Below are 23,972 nucleotides of genomic sequence, written 5' to 3' on the forward strand. Positions count from 1 at the left end.
ACCCACTCTAACCTTGTCATATTATCACCCTTATATCAGTTAGCTATCCCCTTATCTAACCCACTCTAACCTCGTCATATTCTCAGCCTTATGTCAGTTAGCTATCCCCTTATCTAACCCACTCTAACCTTGTCATATTCTCAGCCTTATATCAGTTAGCTATCCCCTTATCTAACCCACTCTAACCTTGTCATATTCTCAGCCTTACGTCATTTATCTATTCCTTTATCTAACCCACTCTGACCTTGTCATATTCTCAGCCTTATGTCAGTTAGCTAGCCCCTTATCTAACCCACTCTAACCTTGTCATATTCTCAGCCTTATGTCAGTTAGCTATCCCCTTATCTAACCCACTCTAACCTTGTCATATTCTCAGCCTTATGTCAGTTAGCTATTCCCTTATCTAACTCACTCCAATCTTGTCATATTCCTCAGCATCATGTCACTTAGCTATCCCCTTATCTAACCCACTTTAACCTTGTAACAATATCTGGTCTCATGTGATCTACTTCCTCATCTAACCGACTCTAACCATGTCATAGTCCTGCCACTTACTATACTCTCATCTAGTTCACTCTAACTTGTCATAATTTTATCACTTAGATATCCCCTCATCTGACCCACTCTAACCTTGCCACAGATCTTAGTCTCCTGTCATTTAGCTAACCCCTCATCTAATCTAGCTTAGCCTGAACTAACCTTTTACTCGCAATGTTTGCAGGAATATACGCGGTCAATGTAGAGTATCCACCGCCCACTGAACGAATATTGGTTAAACGAGCGTTGAGCGACTTCCGTCGATTTTGGAATAGACACCGACGTACTTAAGTTAGGTTAGGTTAGTTTAGGCTTTTATTATTATACTAAATGTTTAGGATTAGTGTAAAACTGGCCTATGTCTCCTATAGTGGGCGGTACATAAGTAACATTCACCCACAAGACAAAATGACAGACCAACTCGATAATAAATCACAACGCGTCTAAACTAGCGCTGAGCTTGTTTCTCGTAAACACCTTCAAGAGTTTAGAGCTGTCTCCTCAATAATACCAACATAATAAATTTTGATGAAATAACGAATGTTTTACGGTAGTGTATACTCACGCTATGCCTTGCATATACGAATATGTGATACATTAGGTTTATTTAGGCTGTTGTTTGCCTTGTATATATGAATATGTGTTAGGTTAACTTAGTTTAGGTTTTTATTATACTCTGCATATATGCTGGACAAAGGCTTGTGATTTTTTTTCTTTGTGATGTTGTCAGTACTGATGTATTGTAATGGCGGATTTACTCTTTCGAAATCATTGGAACAAGCTCAACGCTAGTTTCATCCACAACTCCCTCTAAGTAGACCTAATTATTTACTATAACGATACCATTCGTAGCCACTATTTCTCCACTTCTTCCAGTGTGATTTCCACTTAGCTATGCTTTGGATTACCCCTAACTCTCCGGAAGTTAGGTTAGACTTGGTTAGGTTAGGTTTGCCCTGAAATTTTACCACACTTTTTTCGACTTGCTTTTTGGCGGTGTATTCAATTAAAAACAAAACTTTTCTATTTACTTATGAAAGTTCACAAGTCTCACATTGTTTATTTTGTCGTTTACCGTTTGTTCACTTACTTTCATAAACAAGAGAAAAGTACGATATCGGTAAAGTAAATAATTATCGCCCTCTATGTAAGGAACACAAGTCTCACATTGTTTATTTTGTCGTTTACCGTTTGTTCACTTACTTTCATAAACAAGAGAAAAGTACGATATCGGTAAAGTAAATAATTATCGCCCTCTATGTAAGGAACATCAAACAAACATACAAACCTTTGTCAGCCCCTGTCAACTATGCCGTACATTTAAGACTACCCAAGAATACATACCTTAAAGTCGTAAGTATTAAGTGACAAGATAGAATAAAAATTATTCCTTCCGCAAAATTTGAGTAGTTTCTAAGTATTTTCCAAGTCAAACCAAGGTGTTACGAATAAATTTTATCAAGAAAACGCGCCGTCAGCTAAAGAACCAGTGGCAGCCTAGGTTAGGTTTGTTGAGGCTTTTGGTGTGTCTTGTATTCTTCAGTAATTCTCATACTTCAAGACTGCATCGTAATATTACTACTGTATGGTTTTAAATAATGGAAACATGTATCTCATTTTGTTTCAAACAGCCAGTTAACATATAAGTTCATTGAACGTAATGTTGAGAAACACATACCTCGTATTGTGCACATGAACTTCATTCAGCAATATGTTTGATGGATGAAAATAAGGTATTTTAAAGCACTATCACTATTTTTTGCGATACACAAACACTACACTCATACACTATAATCAACATCACTTTTCCGACTGAACTAAATTATACTAAACAACATCCGGTGAGATAGCAATAATTTTCCCTCTTCGCTCACTAAAATTTCTCTTTCGGAATATAAAATTTCTGTCTATTGACTCTCGAGAGATAGAACATTTATGCAAAGATCTTACTATAATAAGACAGGATGGCTTTGATAAAAACACGTAAAAAGTGCGTTCAGCGCCCATAGCGGCATTGGAGTAATTGATGTAGATTGATTGCAGTCAAAGAGTTTACAAACTCTTTGATTGCAGTCTAATAACACAGTCTATTATTATAATTCAATCTTCCTCAACTTGGTGACGTTGCCAAAGACAAAGAATGTTACACAGTAACATTTAAAATGACATTAAAAATGTCTTACACGAAATTTGTTTACAAGAAACTAAAATTTGCAGTAGATAATATTTCACATAATGAAAATTTATATAAAAAAAATAAAGATAAAATATAGAATGAGAAAATTCAACTGTAATTTGAATTGAAATGCAAATTTCGCCGTAAAATCTGCAGAGAACACTTCAAAGCTATAATAGAAATTTCCTTAATTGTTGTTGGGACTCCAAATGTATGACAGAATAACACAAATTGTTTTATTATGGTCCCTATAGCGCCCATCATTAATCCGATGACTTCTATATTCCTGAGTTTATATAATGTTTTGTAATAAGTGATAGTGGGTTCATAAATTGTCCTTTTCTCTAGATTAACCTCCTCAGGTTGATTCTGATGCGTCTCTAATCTGATGGTCGGATCCAGAATATAACCTTTTGTCTCTCCAGGTTTATATGTTATAATATCAATACGCCGATGACTTCCAGTATCCGCTATTCCATGGACTTCTTCATAGGTACTGTAGCCACTGGACTTAAGTCATGTTGGGATTACAGACCTGATTTTGTGATGTCTGCTGTTACGAAGAGTTTCGCCAAATTGGCATGAACCCAAGACATGAGCCAAAGTTTCAACCTCACTGTGGCATTGCCTACAGTGATTATTGTCTTGAGTTCTGTCTGGAATAGCGCGTACAGGACCAACATTACAGGAGTCATCTTTAGCGCATCTCTCCACTCTGAGCTAGAAAGGCCTGTATGATGTCTGACCCAGCTGTGTGCGGGAGTGAAGTCTTGATATAAGCTGACTCCTTTACATTTCTGTGACAGTTGACACCATTTATTAAATTCTTCAAAACGCAAAATTTTCCTGAGTTTCCTTGAGTCAATTAGACCTCACGAAGCTTGAGTTGTGAGGGTGCTAGGAACAATAGACTGTGCCGGTACTATTTCGCATTGTCTGTAATGTGGCGATATTAGCGATCCTAGTGGTTAGCAACTATCCATGGATGCATATTTACTACGTACTGAGCTTCGTGACTGTATATACTAGACTGTGCTAATATGGTCTTTGAGTGAACACTGTTAATAGGATCAGAACCAAAATACAAACATTGCTCATACTGCATCCAAGAAAATACACTTTATGATAATACAGGATACTCTAGCTTGTTGTCGTGTTAAATGACGGGGAACAATAGGCCTAGCACTGAAGCCATCTCTTGTACGGACCGAAGCTGCTGCTTCACGTCTTCTAATGAAATACAAATTAAATGGGGACTTACGGCATATAATTAACCCATACTTTTCGTTGCATGAGAAAACGAATGTATAATGAACGTTGCAATTGATCTTATTATATATATTTTTTGTCTCATAATATTTTAGGACGATATATATCTTAAATTCCAGATTGCCAACGAATGCAATGCATCGTACTCGATGGCTAATTTTCTGGTAAAATTTATTACGATACTATCATTACAATTTTCGATATTTCACGGCTTACCATAGGGTAATTTGATTGTATGAAGTTGGAAGGCAGTTATGAAACAATAAATAACGCATTTCTACAAGTAGCCTACTGATTCAAACTTTTGCATTCCTTTTTTTTTTTTCTCTTGGTTAACGATTCTTTCGTTTTCATTTAGGCAGAAACATTTGATAAGGACCCTCAAATACATTTCAATAAACACACATCATTCTGAGCAAATCTTTCCTATCGAGACTGCCTACAGCTTCCCTTCAATAAACACTGGCGTTTTCAACAACTGCATCAAGAATTGGGAATTCTTCCACTAGAACAGTACATCCATTCAATGTCAAAATCTTTCTTCAACAAACTTCCTGGTGTTCCTGGAGCTGTGACATATAACATTGGAGCAAGATCTTGTCAGCCATCTAGACTTAAAAGGAAACTCCCTCAAGACATCCTTCTTAGTGATACTGACGACTCTTCATAAATTTAACACAGAAAATCATCATATTTTTATTCACATAATTCACAAAAATGTTTAATTAATTAATTTAAATTAATTAGAGGAGCCTTTAGAGCCAACCTCAGCATGATATTCTGCATGTGATATTCCATAATTTAACAGTAGTCTGTATAGCAAGCCTGCTGGTCGACCAATATTAAAAAAAAACACTGGCGTTTAAAGATATCTGACCCCTACTAATCGATAGTAATCGATAATTTATTCGTGTAAGTGCTGCTTCTTATTTATTACTTCCATGAATAGATGGCGAAGATAAGGGTCAGTGTCGCCAATAATATACCATAAATAATAATAAATCTGTAGCCGAAATTTTTCTTGTAATTTTCGATTTTCCGAAACTAATTGGTCCTAACATATATAATTAACCACCCTGAAACCGAAAATCGCATTTTTGACATTTTTGTTTGTATGTCTGACTGTATGTTTGTTACCTTTTCACGCGATAATGGCTGAACCGATTTATATGAAAATTGGAATATAAATTAAGTTCGTTGTAACTTAGATTTTAGGCTATATGGCATTCAAAATACTTTATTTAAAAGGGGGGTTATAAGGGGGCCTGAATTAAATAAATCGAAATGTCTCGCTTATTATTGATTTTTGTGAAAAATGTCACATAACAAAACTTTCTTTAAAAATGATTTACGATAAGTTTTATTCTTTACAAAATTTTCATGGGACTGATATTTAATGAGATAAATGAGTTTTAAAATTAAAATAACGCCATCTAAGACGGTGCAATGAAATAACAAATGACTTCGTCTATAAGGGGCCTTCGGCAACAACAATCGAAAAAGGGGCCTTGGACAGCAACAGTCGAAAGCTATCAAACTATTCCTATGCACAGAAAATTTGATAGGCTTTTTTGTACATTCGTTTTCTGTATTTCTTAAAATAATATTTATGTACACACTCATTTTAATCTCAGAGAATTAATGAACAACGAGAGTGTATTGATTTAGTATGCAGTAATAGTACAGTACGTTAGCTTAGCAATCCATTATTTTATAATTCAAATTTTAACTATGCTCAATTGAATCGTGTTAAAATACATAAAATAGACTATATATGCAATAAATGCAATGCAAAAAAAAAAATTAGGTAATGAGCCAAGCAGATTATGTTGCGCTGTTGTAAAGGTTGTTGCTTCTGAGATTCAAGAGCCCCCACAACAAATTAAAAACTTTCTTATCGGAGTTCATCCGTTATCAACGCACTTTTTATATAATATAATATAATGTAATATAATATAATATAATATAATATAATATAATATAATATAATATAATATAATATAATAATAAATATGTAGCCGAAAATTTTCTGGTAATTTTCCCTTTTCCAAAAATAATTGGTGTTAACATGTATAATTATTCATCCTGAGACCGAAAATCGCTTTTTTGAAATTTTTGTTTGTATGTCTGTCTGTCTGTCTGTCTGTTTGTTACCTTTTCACGCGATAATGGCTGAACGGATTTCGATGAAAATTGAAATATAAGTTAAGTTCGTTGTAATTTAGATTTTAGGCTATATGGCATTCAAAATACTTCATTTAACGGGGCCTGAATTAAATCGAAATATCTTGCTTATTATTGTTTTTTGTGAAAAATGTTACATAACAAAAGTTTCTTTAAAAATGATTTCCGATAAGTTTTATTCTATGCAAAATTTGGTAGGTCTGATAGACTTTTAAAATAACAATACAATACGGTTTCACCGCCGCCTCAGATTGTAGCGTTGTTGTTCCTGCAGTAATTCCCATGTGCAAAATATAAAATTTTTGAGTAGGAAGAAAAAACACATTTATTCATTCCATGGCAATAGTACATAGGAGATAGTGAATTCTTACATTTTCGAAAGAAAGAAATATAATTACATATCACTGTTTATGCTGTATCACTATTTAAGTTATTTGAAGGTTTCAGAACCATAGTGGGCCAAGTGCCATTTACTGAAGACGTAGAAAACAAAAGTTAAAATTAAGTTATTATCATAATTCAATGGAACCATATAGCAAGTAATATAAAGTATACACAATACAACTAAATGATATGTCAATCTTCATTAAACTATAGTTGCGTGTAATAACAAATAAGAAACATGTTAAAGGAATTGTCATTGCACCAAATGAGTGGTCTCTGGACCAAAATGATCGCAATTTAATTATTTAAATACAATTTCAATTAAGTAACATATTAAACGATTCATCCTTCTAACAAACACGAATGTTCCCTGGACCAAACGTCCTATTTTAATTACGTAATTACTTTATATTTATTTCTAACAGGTGCAGCGGAGCGCACGGGTACGGCTAGTATACCATAAATATACTCGCATTATGTAATTCAAAATTTCATCCTCCTCTGTTAACTGAAAAAACACTACGTTTAGCGGGAAACCGCCGATACTGCCAATTATGAGAATAATTTGTATTTAATCTACATCGTCATTTTCCCCGACACTTTTTACCTGTCTCAATAATTGTATCTTCTATTGGGAACTAGAGGAACTATTTCGAAGTTTGACAGTTTGTCCATTTGTTGTATCTTTGGTTCAGAGATATCCCGTGGGTAGGAAGTTCTCTTACACGATCATAAATTTCTAGATCAGATATATTCGAACATCTGTGTACTCTCCTCTGTCTTGAGGGAAATGAATTACAACGTCATAGAGCATAGATCCTTAAGCTGCAACCACTGATAAACGTCGAAATGGCTTTAGAAAGTTGTGATGTAAATTACTTTATTACGCAGTAAAGTGAAAAAGAAATGCATTTTTTGTACACCAGCAGTATAAACGTCTTCATCGTTAGTAAAATCGCGCACAATATGTCACATTATTGTTCCAGTGTCGTAAACTATTACCGCTCCAACTAAAACGTAATGACTTCTATTATGACGGCATAATTTGTGCCATAAAATTAATATTATTAAACGATTTTCCCTGCAATAATATTCGTATTTGCTGTCACTGCAGTTCACCCTTCATAGATCACTATATCAGACTACCCATCATTACGAATTTGATTTTATTTCTTTATTCATTGTTATATAATGCAGACATGCAAAAAACGCGTTCATAATGATATAAAATTACTGCATTCGTCAAAACTAGGAAACAAGCCAACTCGTTTCGTAAATATTGACGTAATAATAATAAATGACCGTATGCTATTCTGAAACTTAAAACAGCTTTACTTTAAGATCTTTTGAACGCAATTAGAGTCTATATTAAAAACAAAATCAGAGCATTAAAATGTCAATAAAATAATACTATAATTTCGGTCTTATTAATAATAGTACATTATGCAACGAGCCTATAATGATAGTAATTAAGAATCGAGTATGGATATTTATGAAACGAGCGCAAGCGAGTTTCATAATTTTCATACGAGCTTTTTAATTACCATTATAGGAGAGTTTCATACGACTTTTTATGCTCGACCATATTTCTAACTTGAAATTACCAGTATTCAGATGTATACATTTTATTTGTAGGTATCTGACAAGTTCGGAAGTGACCTTGTTCTAGGTCGTGAATTGTGAGATGTGCGCAGACGCGAAAGTATTGACTTTTTCCGAGGAACAATAATGTCATTGATCTTGACGTAGTCCCGTTAAACTTGATAATATTATAATATTATAACCTTGATTATTGAATTCGACATTGAAAAACGAGATGACAAATTGAATTTATTTGAATATTATTTACAATTAACGCTAATTATTATAGTAACAGAACATAACCTTCTGCGACAGTATTGGATTTCCAGCCTCCGAGACTTTTCGCTAATTCTCTTTCGATTGCATATCCGAGAATAATCGATACTTGCGGTTTTATAACGGTACAAAGCTGACTTGTCATTGGCTGAACACATGTAAGCTGAGTTATCATTGGCTGAAGACCTGTACTTTAATGAGTAGGTGTACTTTAATGACATGCATTAAAGGACTGCTACCGGGTGTATAATTAGTACATTTCGGCATGGTCGAGCATAAAAACTCTTATACGTTTATGTCTTATACAGGATGTGTCAGAAAGAACGGATGGATTTCGAAGGCCAAGAAAATTGTAAGGATTCATCAAATCAAAAATTTATTGTTATCAACAGACTCACCAATAAATACAGTTTATTTATTGAATACATCATCATCCATATGATGTCCTTGACTTTCGATACAGGATTCGAGGCGTTTTCTGAAGTTTGCCATCACTTTCACAGTCATATCTGGTGGGATTACCGCGATTTCTTCATGAATCGCCATCCTCAGTTCGTCCAGTGTCTGTGGTCGATGTTTACAAATTTCCTCCTTCCTCCTTCAAATGACCCCAAAAAAATAAGTCACAGGGCACGAGGTCTGGCGAATGTGCAGGCCAAGGAATGTCGCCGCGATGCGAGATGATGTGCCCCGGAAAGAGCTCTTGCAGGAGATTTATTGTTTGACACGCGGTGTGAGGAGTAGCCCTATCTTGTTGAAACCAAATGTCCTCAGCATCAACAGTAAGCTTGTTCAACCTTGGTTGCAGGAAAATGTGTAATATTTTGACGTAACGAGCACCTGTAATGGTTACTGCATGACAGTCATCATCCTAAAAAAAGTAAGACCCCCCAAACACCAAACAGCACACCAAACCGTAACTCTCTCACTATGAAGAGATTTCTCGTGCAATTCATTAGGATTGGTTCCTGCCCAATAATGGAAATTCTGTTTATTGACACAGCCGGAGAGGTGAAAATTTGCTTCGTCACTGGTCAACAGAACGGTGGGTGAGCCACGTTCATCATAATATGTCGACAATAATCAACACGGTTCTCCCAATCTCCTGTTTTAAGTTGTTGCACAATTGCCATCTTGTATGGGTGAAATTTAAGGTCTAAATGCGTCTTACCGCAGCCTCGGACAATCTCAGTGCAATAGCATATTTGCGGGCTGATCGTTGAGGTGACCGGACAACCGGCTGTCTTACTGTCTCCACGTTTGCAGGTGTACGCGAACTCCGTGGTCGTCCAGGTGATTTCTTCTTTAATGTTGAACCTGTAGTACGAAATGAAGCCACCCACTGCAAAATTGTATTCCGAGTTGGAATCCTAGCTTGACGTCCGATCACGAAATGAGTCCTGACAGACACTTCATCTTTCAAAAATGTCTCTACGACGAACGCACGTTGTACCACAGTCTAGTATATACAGTCACGAAGTTCAATACGTAGCAAATATGCATCCATGGATAGTTGCTGACCATTAGGATTGCTAATATTGCCTCATTACAGACGATGCGAAATAGTACCGGCACAGTCTATTGTTCCTAGCACCCTCAAAACTCAAGCTCCGAGACTGTATATACTAGACTGTGGTTGTACGTTAGATCACTCCATATTCTCAACTGAAACTGCATTCTCTCGCAGTCCCCCTCACTCAATCCTTCCCTTCGCTGCATAACGATGATTTGAAATCCATCCGTTCTTTCTGACGCACCCTTTGTTATAGGCCTACAGTTAATAGCTCGTTTATAAATCGTGTGTAAATTCCTGATTAATATAATCAGTATACACATATCATGTGCAACAATACAAATACGAAAGGTAACAGAATAACTGAGATTCTTTACTGCATCCGATAGTGTGCGCTAGTGCGCCGCTCTAAGTATCGATAATACACTGACGTTCAAAGAATCTGACCTACGATTTTATTATCGTGTAACCGAACTTCCTAACCATGGGATTAGTCAGAACCAACAGACGCTGTAATACTTTTTGCCGCCGTAAGTGTTTCCCTCTGTCCAAAATGCACCATGGGAGGCGAATTACACAACTCCGCACAGTGACTATGATTATAAAGAACAATGGTGGAATAACAGACAACAAACCTCAGTAGTGACGGTTTCATTCCTCGGATGCAATCCATAGCAGTTGATGCCTTTTTGTCTCACCAGATGCACAACCTTAGATTACCTGGATGAATACCTGCTTCTGCATAGGTATTTGTTTTCTCGCTGGGGATGAGCTATTCCTTTTTCTTCTTGATGTTAATATAAAGGCAACATTTTTCGTTACCATTACCAATTTGGGATAAAAACGGTCTATGTGGTTGCCGATCTAAAAGGTGACGAGAAAGCAAAGATGTATAAATTTTATAATTATCTTTAGTGTATCCATGATGCAGACCAGATACAAATCAGTTTTCTTAATATCAGATCCAGAGAGTGATTAATATGATTATATTTATTTTCGAATTGTGTAAAGTTTCGAATATTTTATTATTATTGTTATTATTATTATTATTATTATTATTATTATTATTATTATTGTCTGTGCAGACACAACACAATTTTAAAATATTATAATAAAATAATAAATTGTACTCAATGTGTACCAAAGTTTACAGAGGTATAATATAGTCACTGGATGATTCTGTATAACAAACTATAATGTCTACTGTATAACAAATATTGTTTGAAATTTATAAAAATAATCAACTACATTTATTTGTTTACTTACTTACGTACTAACTTATTTACTCACTCATTCACTCATTTATTTATTTATTTATTTATTTATTTATTTATTTATTTATTTATTTATTTATTTATTTATTTATTTATTTATTTATTTATTTATTTATTTATTTATTTATTTATTTATTCTGGTGTAGTTAAGGCCTTCTCTTCCACAACACCAGGAATACAATTCGCATTCACAAGCCATTAGTGTCTGGAGTTTATGCACAGCATGGAAACAATGTTTAATGCATCTGTAAGTCCAGCAGCATACTGCATCGGACATTCTATCACGGACAGGACGGTTTTGTCTCCGACCGTCCGATGTGACGGTGATTACATGCATTGTTATAAAACTGCAGCATACTGCATCGGACGAATGTCCGAAGCAGTATGCTGTAGAGTCATAAGAATGCGTGTAGTTACCGTCACATCGAACTGTCTGAGACAAAACCGTCCTGTCTGAGACAGAATGTCCGATGCAATATGCTGCAGCCTCATAGGAATGCGTGTAATTACCGTCACATCGAACTATCTCAGACAAAATCGTCCTATCTGACACAGAATATCCTATACATTACGCTGCAGCCTTATAGGAATGCGTGTAATTACCGTCACATCGAACTATCTCAGACAAAATCGTCCTGTCTGACACAGACGCTGCAGCCTTATAGGAATGCGTGTAATTACCGTCACATCGAACTATCTCAGACAAAATCGTCCTGTCTGACAGAATATCCGATACATTACGCTGCAGCCTTATAGGAATGCGTGTAATTACCGTCACATCGAACTGTCTCAGACAAAATCGTCCTATCTGAGACAGAATATCCGATACATTACGCTGCAGCCTTATAGGTATGCGTGTAATTACCGTCACATCGAACTATCTGAGACAAAACCGTGCTGTCTGAGACAGAATATCCGATACATTACGCTGCAGCCTTATAGGTATGCGTGTAATTACCGTCACATCGAACTATCTCAGACAAAATCGTCCTGTCTGACACAGACGCTGCAGCCTTATAGGAATGCGTGTAATTACCGTCACATCGAACTATCTCAGACAAAATCGTCCTGTCTGACACAGAATATCCGATACATTACGCTGCAGCCTTATAGGAATGCGTGTAATTACCGTCACATCGAACTGTCTCAGACAAAATCGTCGTATCTGAGACAGAATTTCCGATACATTACGCTGCAGCCTTATAGGAATGCGTGTAATTACCGTCACATCGAACTGTCTCAGACAAAATCGTCATATCTGAGACAGAATATCCGATACATTACGCTGCAGCCTTACAGGAATGCGTGTAATTACCGTCACATCGAACTGTCTGAGACAAAACCGTGCTGTCTGAGACAGAATATCCGATGCAGTATGCTGCCGACCTTACTCAGTATTTCAGTGTAAACGTAATAATAATAAGACACTGTGTAAACTGAATTATTTCAAAGCTATGGTACAATATTAGTATTTTTAAATTTGTGAGATATTCCAAATTGTGTAGTATCAATCCAACTCCAATAATAAAATTATATATTCATTAGTATACATACCCTGCACTTAAAGCCTTTTAGTGCAATCCGCTTTTACTCTTGTGAGGACTATGTGCCGATAATGAATATTAATAAAAATAACGTGGCTGTGGTAAGCATGACATAATACCATCGTTGTAGACAACATAGGAAAAGTAAGGAACGAGTGCAATCAAATCCAGATTATCTTAATCACAGCATAAAACACTGCTACTTGAGTCAGAAAGGAATGGAGATATACTGCATAACTCGAGACAAGCATGTTAACTTATTAGATCGCTGTCACGGTCTCCTTAGATGTGGTAATTGTATTAGTGATCGGTATGGTTTAGTTTTAATCGAATTATTTAGCACACTCCGTTCAAACGAGATGCACGAGACCAATTGTCACCGAGTGCCAAAAGAGCTTTCCCCACAAAAATCGACTATGTGGTCTAAACGCCTACTGAAATCCTTAAGGTACATTGTGTGTGTGTGTGTGTGTGTGTGTGTGTGTGTGTGTGTGTGTGTGTGTGTATATATATATATATATATATATATATATATACAGTATATACTTTTTTCTGTGGAAATTTTATGGGAATCAAAATTCAGCATTGTCCGAGCTTGAAACCGCAGAAAGTGATCTGAATCATTCGGTTTGATGCAGTATAAACCCAGACAATGCAGTATGGATGTATTGATGAGGGAGTGCAGAATGGAGTCCTCAACTCGTTAGGAAAAAAGGAAATGATATATTGCTACCGAACGCCTGTGACTTAGGTAATATGCCAAGCTTTTCTGTCTTGCGGACTGCCTCAGTTTTCGGTTTAACGAATGTTCGATTTGTTTCGCGTTCTTTATGGGTTAACGGCTCTGTGGTATAAAAGACAGATCACATTTGACCCATCCAGGTTATGTAGTAGCTATTAGGTTACATCTATTTTCGGCTTTTCCCACTTCAAAATTGTCTAGAGTTCCTTCAGTGGAGCAGCAAAACTCGAAGTGAGACAAGTGGCCAACAGGCTTCGAGCACACAAATTGTTTTTCTCAGTCCCAAACTCTCTTGCAAGGACGCGTTTTCGCATACCTTTTAAAGTTTCTCCTTCCATTTCACCTCTCATACACCCATTCAGGTACTATAGTTGGGTAACATCCAACAGCAACAACATACAGCATAAATCATCAGGAGTCTGAAAATACTTTTTTGTTACAAATAATTCTGTTTTCTTAAAAATGATTTCTTAATGAAATAATAATGCGTCATCTTAAAGTAATAAAATGTATTGGGTAGTAAGAATAAAACTTAAGTACTATCTCAATGTTTCTAATTATGAGTGTGAGCATTTTCTGTGGCTATATACTCGTAATCACTAAAACATACTCATTTTCATGAGAATAAAAACATTCTACCTAACGCGAATATATATACTCATCTCAACAGCTTTCTTCATCATTTAAAAGTTAGTATATTATATATCTTCTCTGACTATATCGCACCGGGATATTATTTTTTTTGGTAGACTTTCATATGCTGTCGGCATGCTGTAGTGGGTTGTGGAATAAATAAATAAATAAATAAATAAATAAATAAATAAATAAATAAATAAATAAATAAATAAATAAATAAATAAATAAATAAATAAATAAATAAATAAACAAATAAATAAATAAGTAAGTAGTAATTAAACAATCAATTAAATAATTAATTAAATTAAATAATAAATACATTAATTAAATAAATTTAATTAATTAATTAATTAATTAAAGAAATAAATACATTAATTAAGTAAATGAATAAATTAAATAAATCAATCAACTAAATTAATTAATTAATTAATTAAATTGATTAAATAAATTAAATTAATTAATTAAATTAATTAAATAAATAAATAAAATAAATAAATACATAAGTAAAATAAATAAAATAAATAAAATGACTGAATGAATGAATGTATAAGTAAGTAATAAATATTTAAGCAAGTAAATAAATAAATAAATTTATAAATAAATAATATGAAAGGGAGAGTGAATCAGAAAAGTGACATTAAGAAAGCAGAATATAAGAAAATAATACTAGGAAATCGTCATTAACGAGATGTTGAATGAAGATTACAATCAATTTATAGAATTACAAGTATGTTTATAGTACTTTTTATTGCAGAGCAGTTATTTATATATAATTATATGTAGGCCTATAATAGGCTATATGATTTTAAAGTTACGTATAATTGCATTTTGCAATTCATATTTTGCAAAATAAACTGTCATTTTTAATTATAAATAACAATACAATTTAATCTTATAATTTGATAATAATTCCTATGTTTATAGATCATGTTCTTATATGCAGAACAAATACGTGTTTAACCAGTTTACATTCATTTTTCGACAAGGTTGTCCACTATCACCAACTTTATTTAATATTTATATAAATGAAATTATTTTAATATGGAACCAAATCTACACATCAGGAATCAAAATAACCAGTGCTCTAACATTAAATACCTTACTCTATGCCGATGATGAAGTCATAATTTCCAATTCAGAGAATAATTTACAAAGAGGAATATATACATTAAATAAAATATTAAAAGATTTTGGGATGGAAATTTCAGCACAAAAATCAAAAGTAATGGCATTTTTAGGACAAGACCCAGTCAGAAGTAAGATAATACACAATAACCAATGCCTCGAACAAGTACAAAATTTCAATTATCTGGGTTGTGAAATATCTTATCAAAATGAAAAAGATGTGAACAAGAAAATTACCAAATTTACACAAATTCTAGGAATAATAAACAATACATTAAAAGCTAAATTAGTACAAAAATCTACAAAAATAAAAATATTTAATACACTAGCATTACCCTCCCTTTTATACGGAAGCGAGATTTGGACATTAAAGAAAAAAGATATGAACAGAATCAAAACAACAGAAATGAAATTTTTCAGGAGGACAGCAGGATATACTCTTTTAGACCGAAAAAGGAATGAAGAAATTTTAGAACAATTAGAAGTAGAATCAGTAGAAGAAAAAATCAGCAGATACAAATTCAATTGGCTAGATCATGTAAGAAGAATGGAGAATTCAAGAATCCCAAAAATTATGATGCAGTATAAACCTAGAGGACATCGTCGACCAGGACGACCTTTTAGATTACTGCTAGATGGGGCCGAAACAGGTCTATAGAGGCCTAATTCGTGAAGGATGATGATGATGACATTCATTTTTATGAAGAGTTAAAGGTTTTTGAAGTTTTGAATCTACATGTTCACGTATTTTTATATATTTTTCCATGAGGCACTACATCCTTCATAAATTCTGCAATTTTTCGAGACAACTTTTTAAACTGAACACAAATATCAAATACTCAGAACTGAGCCTGCTACAAACCATGCTCAGAATAACATGAGAAAGAACTTATAAAAATGAGAATATACTAGCTTTTATTCTTAACAAATATGAGTATGTATTCTGTACAAGATAGACACTAGAGTACATTCTACTATTCTTCCATGTTATGAGTATGAAATTAAAAATGAGTAAGTACTCAAATGATTTTATTCTTACTAACAAGAGTATTTACAGTAAGATTTCATAACAGAAAAATTGTTACATAATCCACAATTTGAAGGATAGAGAGATTAGGTTTGCAGTAAAAACGTTTTTTTTTTCTTTCACAGGTATTTGGTCCCTTTATAAACACAGGGGATTTCACATATGTATAAGGAGAGGGGTGAATCACATCTTCTGAAGGGGTTTCCTTAAAATTCTGGTAGAAACTGAAGCTTATCTGCTAGTTCCGATAGTCTCCACTAGAACACAGGTATATTGCAACAGTTGGTTATCCCGTTCTTGAGATTATAGAAAAAGCAAATCGTGAAACACAAGAACATTGGGTCTCTATATTTCATAATATATCATGACAGCTAGAAAACAGCCCAACATCAAAAAATATACGCGTATATCACATAACCCACAATAGACTGCAGCACTTAAATCGACAATATTTATTTTAAGGGTTAACCCGTTTTCCCGGGCCTGTCTTCAATTTTTCTATTGCTCTCTTTATAACCCTTAAGGGGAGAGGATGGTATTTTTTTTTTAATTTTTTTTTCCTATTTGGTGTAAAATATTAATTCTTTGTATGTAGAGAGCTCATAGCTGTAGCAACGCAACCAAATATAAATATTAAAAAATATATATATTTGGGGGTCCAGATTTGAAAAAAATATACCCAATGCAGGATTTTACTAAAACCGATATATCTAAACCGTTTTTAAAGATACATTCAATCGTACTGTACAAACTGTCTGTAACAGAATTTTGATATTAGTCCGTACGTTTGTAAAATAACCAATTAAAATATAATAACGCATCTTTTTATTTTTTATTTTTTTTGCAAACAAATGGATGTATTTTTAAAATGAAATCAAGAAACAAAATTCTGTTACACAGAAAAGTTTCCTAATGTGTGTTTTAAATTTCGTGCATGTATCTTTAATAGTTCAGAAATTATATCCCTTTTTGTTTGGCAATGTAGCAAAAAAAAAAAACGAAGTTACCGAAAACCGATCAAAGGTGGCGTGTGATTTAAAAATTCATAGCGCAGGAAATTTAAAAATGCCGTCTCAACATCTGGTAGGGGCACAAATACTCACAAAATGTTATGCAATGCATTCTACACATATCAAAGGGTATTTTAAAGAAAATATTTTTTTTAAATTTAATTTACCGGAAACAACAATAAAAGGGGGCGAGTGATTTAAAAATTCATAATGCATTAAGTTTAAAAATGGCGACTCAACATCCGACAAGTGCACAAATACCCACAAAATGGTATGCTATGTATACCACACATATCACAGAGTATTTTAAGGATTTTTTTTTTAAATTCACTCATTTTTCACCAAAAAATACCATCCTCTCCCCTTAAGATATGTTTGTAGTTTGCAGAAATTTGGTAATTTTCATAACGTACGAATTTCGTTATGGACTCTGTCATATTCGTCAAATTTTCTTCTGGTTATGCATTTATCCATGTCCTCAAAACTTACCTTGTTTCTTAGTGATGTCCTCAACACACTCCTCTCTCCTGGCTCAGATCCCTTACCTTCATATTCGATTTTTATTTTTTAGCTTTCCTTCTCAATTTGCATATGATTGGTTTACTCACCCATCTTCATAGCACTCTCTGTTGTTTTTCTGAGGTGTTTTGGTATTTTTATACCTTCACTTTCTCCTGGTCGTAGGATTTGATTACATTAAATGCTAGTTATCTAACTGGTCCGCAAAGCACTTCGTTCCGGAAGACATCCTGACTGAAGGTAACGTTGTCAAGCATCCTCGTGAAGCGAGTACACCCACACACACCTTTGGCCTTTCGGAGTAGTATTTTAATTCAGTATCTCAACATGGTCAGGCAAAGAGCGCTCTTGGTTAATTTACATGCACAGTGTTATAAAGAGAACAATCACCTTTACAACGTTTAATTAACCTAATAGACTAAATGTAACATTTCACAGTATGAATTACGAACCAAATGTATTCATTTTCAGACACTTTATATCAACTCAGGACTTTGTTCTGCATCAAATTCTCTACACAGGGTGAATCAGAATGATAACGAACATTTTTTTTGAAATTACTCAGGAAACCTATACGAGCATTTACAGATAAAAAATGTGTATCCCGTGACATCTGTGCAGTGAAAAACTTATGCTAGATACATTGAAGTTCGATGACATTCTGCCAGACAGGTACACTGGCGTTCAAAAATACCTGATCCTACTAATTGACAGTGATTGATAACACCGTGCAGCATGATTTTCTATGAATTGAAACTAAATAGCGTTTCTTATCGACTTTTGTGTGCTGATTACGAAAATGTGCTTAGTTTTTGCCCATCACACCAGAATATTCCACAATCAAACTTCCACATTTCTTGACAGATTTTCTTTAAATTTTTCCTTTCAATTAACAGTATTAACAGTAATAATATTATGAAATTTGAATTTAATCAGACTAATAGTTATAAAGTTTTTTTATATTTTATATTTATTCATTCATTCATTTCATTCATTCATTTATTTTATTCCATAGATCTTACATGAGCAATGAAGCCTTAAGATGTGGAACAAGTCAAAATTTTACAATATTACAATTACAATTTTTACAAATTTTTATAGTTTTACAGTTTAGTAATTTTCTACAATTTTTACAATTTTGTGCAATTTTTTACAATATTTTGGCGAGATGTAGTGAGATGAGGTGAGGTCCGAGGATTCGCCAAAATATTACCCGGCATTTGCCTTTTGTTTGGGGAAAAACCTCGGAAAAACCCAACCAGGTAATCAAATCAAGGGGGGGGGGTAATCAAATCAAAGGGGTTGATGCCAAGAACTCGCCATAGACCATCCGGCTTCAGTCCCACGGCTGTGGAAAACCTCGGAAGAAACCAAAGACCAAAAGGGGATCCAACCCAAGCCCGAACGCAGCTCCGGATCAGCAGCCCAGCGAGTCTGCCGACTGAGCTACATCGATGGCTCTACTAAAAGTATACAATACATAGCCAATCAGATTATTAAATTTGCAAATATTGCTAATTAATCAAACTTTCCTTGGATCATTGTTTTCTAGATAGAATATTAAATGTAATAATATTTATTTTGAGTACGAATTACAGTCATAGAAATACTTTTGCAGTGAGATATTTAGTATAATTTATTTTATTTTATTCTAATATTTTTAGGGGGGGGATTGTAGACCCTATCCCCGCCATGTTAATTTTACCTACTTTAGGTACACTCTTCTCAGAAACTATAGCACAGTTATGAAACTTTGCCATATCCTATATTACATAGATAGAACTTAGACGAGATGTTCGGAATTCTATGAAGTGCTCTGTGCACGTTCTTGCCATATGCTATATGACATAGATCGAATTTACAGTAGATAAGATGATGTTCAGATTTCTATGAAATGATCTATAGCATGGATGGGCATCGTGCCTCACTTGAGAAATAATGCCTCACTGACCTTCACAGAACTTATCGCTCTGAGTGACATCTTCACAGTCCCTGTCCCTCCCTCACGCAGCTCCTAGGCGTGGGCAGGTTCCACATCAGTTTCATAAGCAATATCAGTGGTGGCATAATGGCATTATCAAAGCAGTGTGTACTCGTTAGAACACGATTATTTCATGAGAAATCTTTTTCTTTTTTTGCTGTTTAGAAGGGGAGAACATGCGATGTAGGTTATGCTCGAAAATCCTATTAGGCATTAATAAATTTAATATACAACGACATTACTCCTTATGTCATAAAGAACATGCTGAATTAGAAGTAAGACAAATTAAATGTTAGTTTTCGTACTATTCCGAAGAAAATTTATGATCTTAACATTTGCATAGTATACTAAATACGACATTATACCTTAAACACACTGCATTAAAAGGTACGAGGAATTAAATTTTGTTTGTACGTATTATTTCCAAAAATATATATATATATATATATATATATATATATATATATATATATATATATATATAAAATATCAAATGTGCGTAGAAAACGAAATATGATTTTCTGAAATTATTTTAGGTCGAGAGCGTGCAAATCTATTAAGTAATTTTGATAAACGCCAGAATATTCAAGAAAATAAACATAGACAACGTGATGGAATATTATTGGCTAGTTACGCAATTTCTCGCCTGTGATTTAAATCAAATCAATGATGGAGAAATAGTAAAGAGGTTTATGATTAAAGCTGCCGAATTAATTTGCCAAATTGAATAAAGATTTTTCGAGTCTCTCACGTTAACCAAGCGCTTTCCTAATAATTCGCCACTGACCGCCTTAGCGATTACGATAAGGTGACGCAGGTCACAGCAGTTTATATTTCCCATCCTACTGTGCAGTCTCCTCTTCCAGTAAACAAACTATTTCAAATCGAGTGCCTCACGTAACCAAAAACTGTGCCCATTTATGATCTATAGCTATGCATGGTCACGTCATATTAGACATTTTTGTTAGCAGCGAAGCAATGGTTTTTTCATCACGTGAGCGTACCTTAGTTACTTTCATTAATGACTTATGAGATACTTCGTTTAAACTCTCTAGTTTTGACGTGCCACTATTTTTATCACAAAATTCACTGAAACTAAGATATCAGCTCTCATTGAAAAAAATAAATGAGAAAATGGTTTATGATGTAGATTTTTAAAATACCAATAAAGTCAATATTGGGTGTGCAGTGTGTTGTAGTGAAAGTGCAGTGAGCTTATAAGTAAATTCTGAGAGTTATAGTGGCAGAAAAATAGATTTATAGTGAACAGGTGTGAGTTATAGTCATCGTCCTAATTTGCTTGTAATGGGGTCTAGGCTAGCGATTTGAGGTTAATATAGTAAGTACAATTTACGGAATAATAAGGGTGTAATTGATGTTCTGTTATTTGAAATGTTGTATCAGTGAAGAAGTGTGTTGTGTCTGTGAAATGTGTCGTGACAGTGAAGTGTGTTTGTGTCAGTGAAGTTCTATAGTTTACAGTGGTAGTGCAAAGTATTTGAACAGAGAAATGTTTTGAAGTGTTAGTGAAATCAGGATAGTGTCAGTAAAATGTGTCTTAGTTCCAGTGCAGTGAGTGAATTGATAGCAAAATGAATGTAGTGCTGAAAGGTACTTATGCAAGTGTGATCATATATCATATATACTCGTAGTTTTAAGTTCTAACTTAGGGTTAAGATATAAATTAGATTTACTTTAATTAATTATGTTATATTAAGTGATTCATTTAATTTTATGATGCTCCTTGTTAATATTATTATATATTGCTACTATTATTTTATTATTAACTAGCCGTACCCGTGCGCTTCGCTGCACCCGTTAGAAATAAATATAAAGTAATTACATAATTAAAATAGGACATTTGATCCAGGGAACATTCGTGTTTGATAGAAGGATAAATCGTTTAATATGTTACTTAATTTAAATTGCATCCAAATAATTAAAATACGATCATTTTGGTCCAGAGACACTCATTTGGTGCAATGACAATTCCTTTCACATGTTTCTTAATTTTTATTACATGCAACCATAGCTTAATGAAGATTGACATCATTTAGATTTAATGTGTATATTTTATTTTACTTGTTATAGGTTTCCATTGAATTATGGTAATAACTTAATTTTAACCCTTGTTTTCTACGTATTCAGTAAATGGCGCTTGGCCCGCTATGGTTCTGAACTCTTCAAATAACTTAAATTATATTATATATTATATTATATTATATTATATTATATTATATTATATTATATTATATTATATTATATTATATTATATTATATTATATTATATTATATTATACTATATTACATTATATTATATCAGAAGTTACTGTAATATCATTATAGCATTATGTCCATCTAGAGAAACTACACTTTCCAATGGTGAAATAATAATTAATTATACAAATCGGTTAATTTAGTTTCCGATATTACTTCATACAAACACAGAAACATTCTCTGTAGGCTGTGTTTCATAGCTTCGATTGTTGCTGTCCAAGGCCCCTTATAGACGAAGTCATTTGTTTTTTAATTCATTACACGGCCTTAGATGGCAGTTATTTTAATTTTAAAACTCATTTATCTCATTAAATATCAGTCCTATCAAAATTTTTCAAGGAATAAAACTTATCGCAAATTATTTTTAAAGAAACTTTTGTTATGTAACATTTTTCACAAAAAGCAATAATAAGCGAGCTATTCCGATTTATTTAATTCAGGTCCCCTTATAACCCCCCCTTTTAAATAATTTATTTTGAATGCCATATAGCCTAAAATCTAAGTTACAACGAACTTAATTTATATTCCAATTTTTATCGAAATCCGTTCAGCCATTATCGCGTGAAAAGGTAACAAACATACAGACAGACAGACAGACAGACAGACAGACAAGCAGACATACAAACAAAAATTTCAAAAAAGCGATTTTTGGTTTCAGGGTGCTTAATTATATATGTTAGGACCAATTATTTTTGGAAAATCGAAAATTACCAGAAAAATTTCGGCTACAGATTTATTATTAGTATAGATGTGGAATGCAGAAGAGAAAATGTAAGGTTGACGAATCATGATTGTTACTTCGTCCCAGCAATGTAACTGCCACTTTTGTATTCCAGCTCTTCTTCTTTCTGAAGATGTTCTAAGTAGCCTGTTTCATGCTGTGGAGTGCTACTTACTACTCAGAGGCATTTCGAGGATCGCGAGGGACGTAAGAGGGTTGCAGGGCTTCACGTCGACAACCCAGACAATGTAATGAAACACAAAGAGTCTTAACATCTTCCCGGTGTTTTACAGGGGACTTGCGTACGTCTCACTTGTGTACTGGAAAGGAATTAGTTCCTGTTGCGTTGACAGCAATATGTGGATGGTGTATTTGACTAGAAATTGAAAAATGCAATTCCCAATTTCAAATCACATTTCATCCAGCATTAGGACTGGTAGAATTGAAAATTCTATCGTGTTTCAAAAAAGTGAATTGCAATTTTTAATGACAAAATTACTGTTATTAATCGAAGTCTTACTTCTCTCTATCTTTCTTTCTATGTTTGTTTCTGCCCTTCTTTCTTTGTTTGTTTCTTTGTTTGTTTGATTCATTTGTATGTTTCTTTCTTTTCTTTTCTTATTTTTTCTTTCCATCCTTTTTTCAGTCTTTCTTCCTTTCTTTGTCTCTTTCATTGTTCCTTTGTTCCTTTCTTTTTTGTTTGTTTCTTTCTTCTTTCCTTCCTCTTCCATCCCATCTTCCTTTCTTCCATCCTTTGTTTGTTTCTTTCTTTGTTCTTTTGTTTGTTTCTTTCTCTGCTTAACTTCCGTTCTTATCAACTTACATTATTGTGAGTAGACGAGGAAATTCATTTGATCTGCACTATACCTGGTAAGGTTTATCTTGTCTCAGTAGCAATAAAATCAAGTCCCTTCAAATGAATGTGGAGATTATAGGAGGGTTACAAATTTTCAGGATTCCTTTCAAAACCTTGTTATTGTACAGGCTACCGGAACTCAGTTTCTTGAAAGACAAGCTCAGTGACGAAACTACACAGTACGAAGAGAGATATTTTGTAAATTTATTTTGCGCTACAGAATGTAGCAACTAGTCCCTTCCGACACTGGATGGATGGACGGCATCGCTCGACTCCCCCATCACCATAACAACATAGACGAAGTAAGATATATCTACTTTCTCTCTCTTTTCACAGTGAG

Source organism: Periplaneta americana, chromosome 12, assembly GCF_040183065.1.
Source record: "Periplaneta americana isolate PAMFEO1 chromosome 12, P.americana_PAMFEO1_priV1, whole genome shotgun sequence".
Lineage (NCBI taxonomy): Eukaryota > Metazoa > Arthropoda > Insecta > Blattodea > Blattidae > Periplaneta > Periplaneta americana.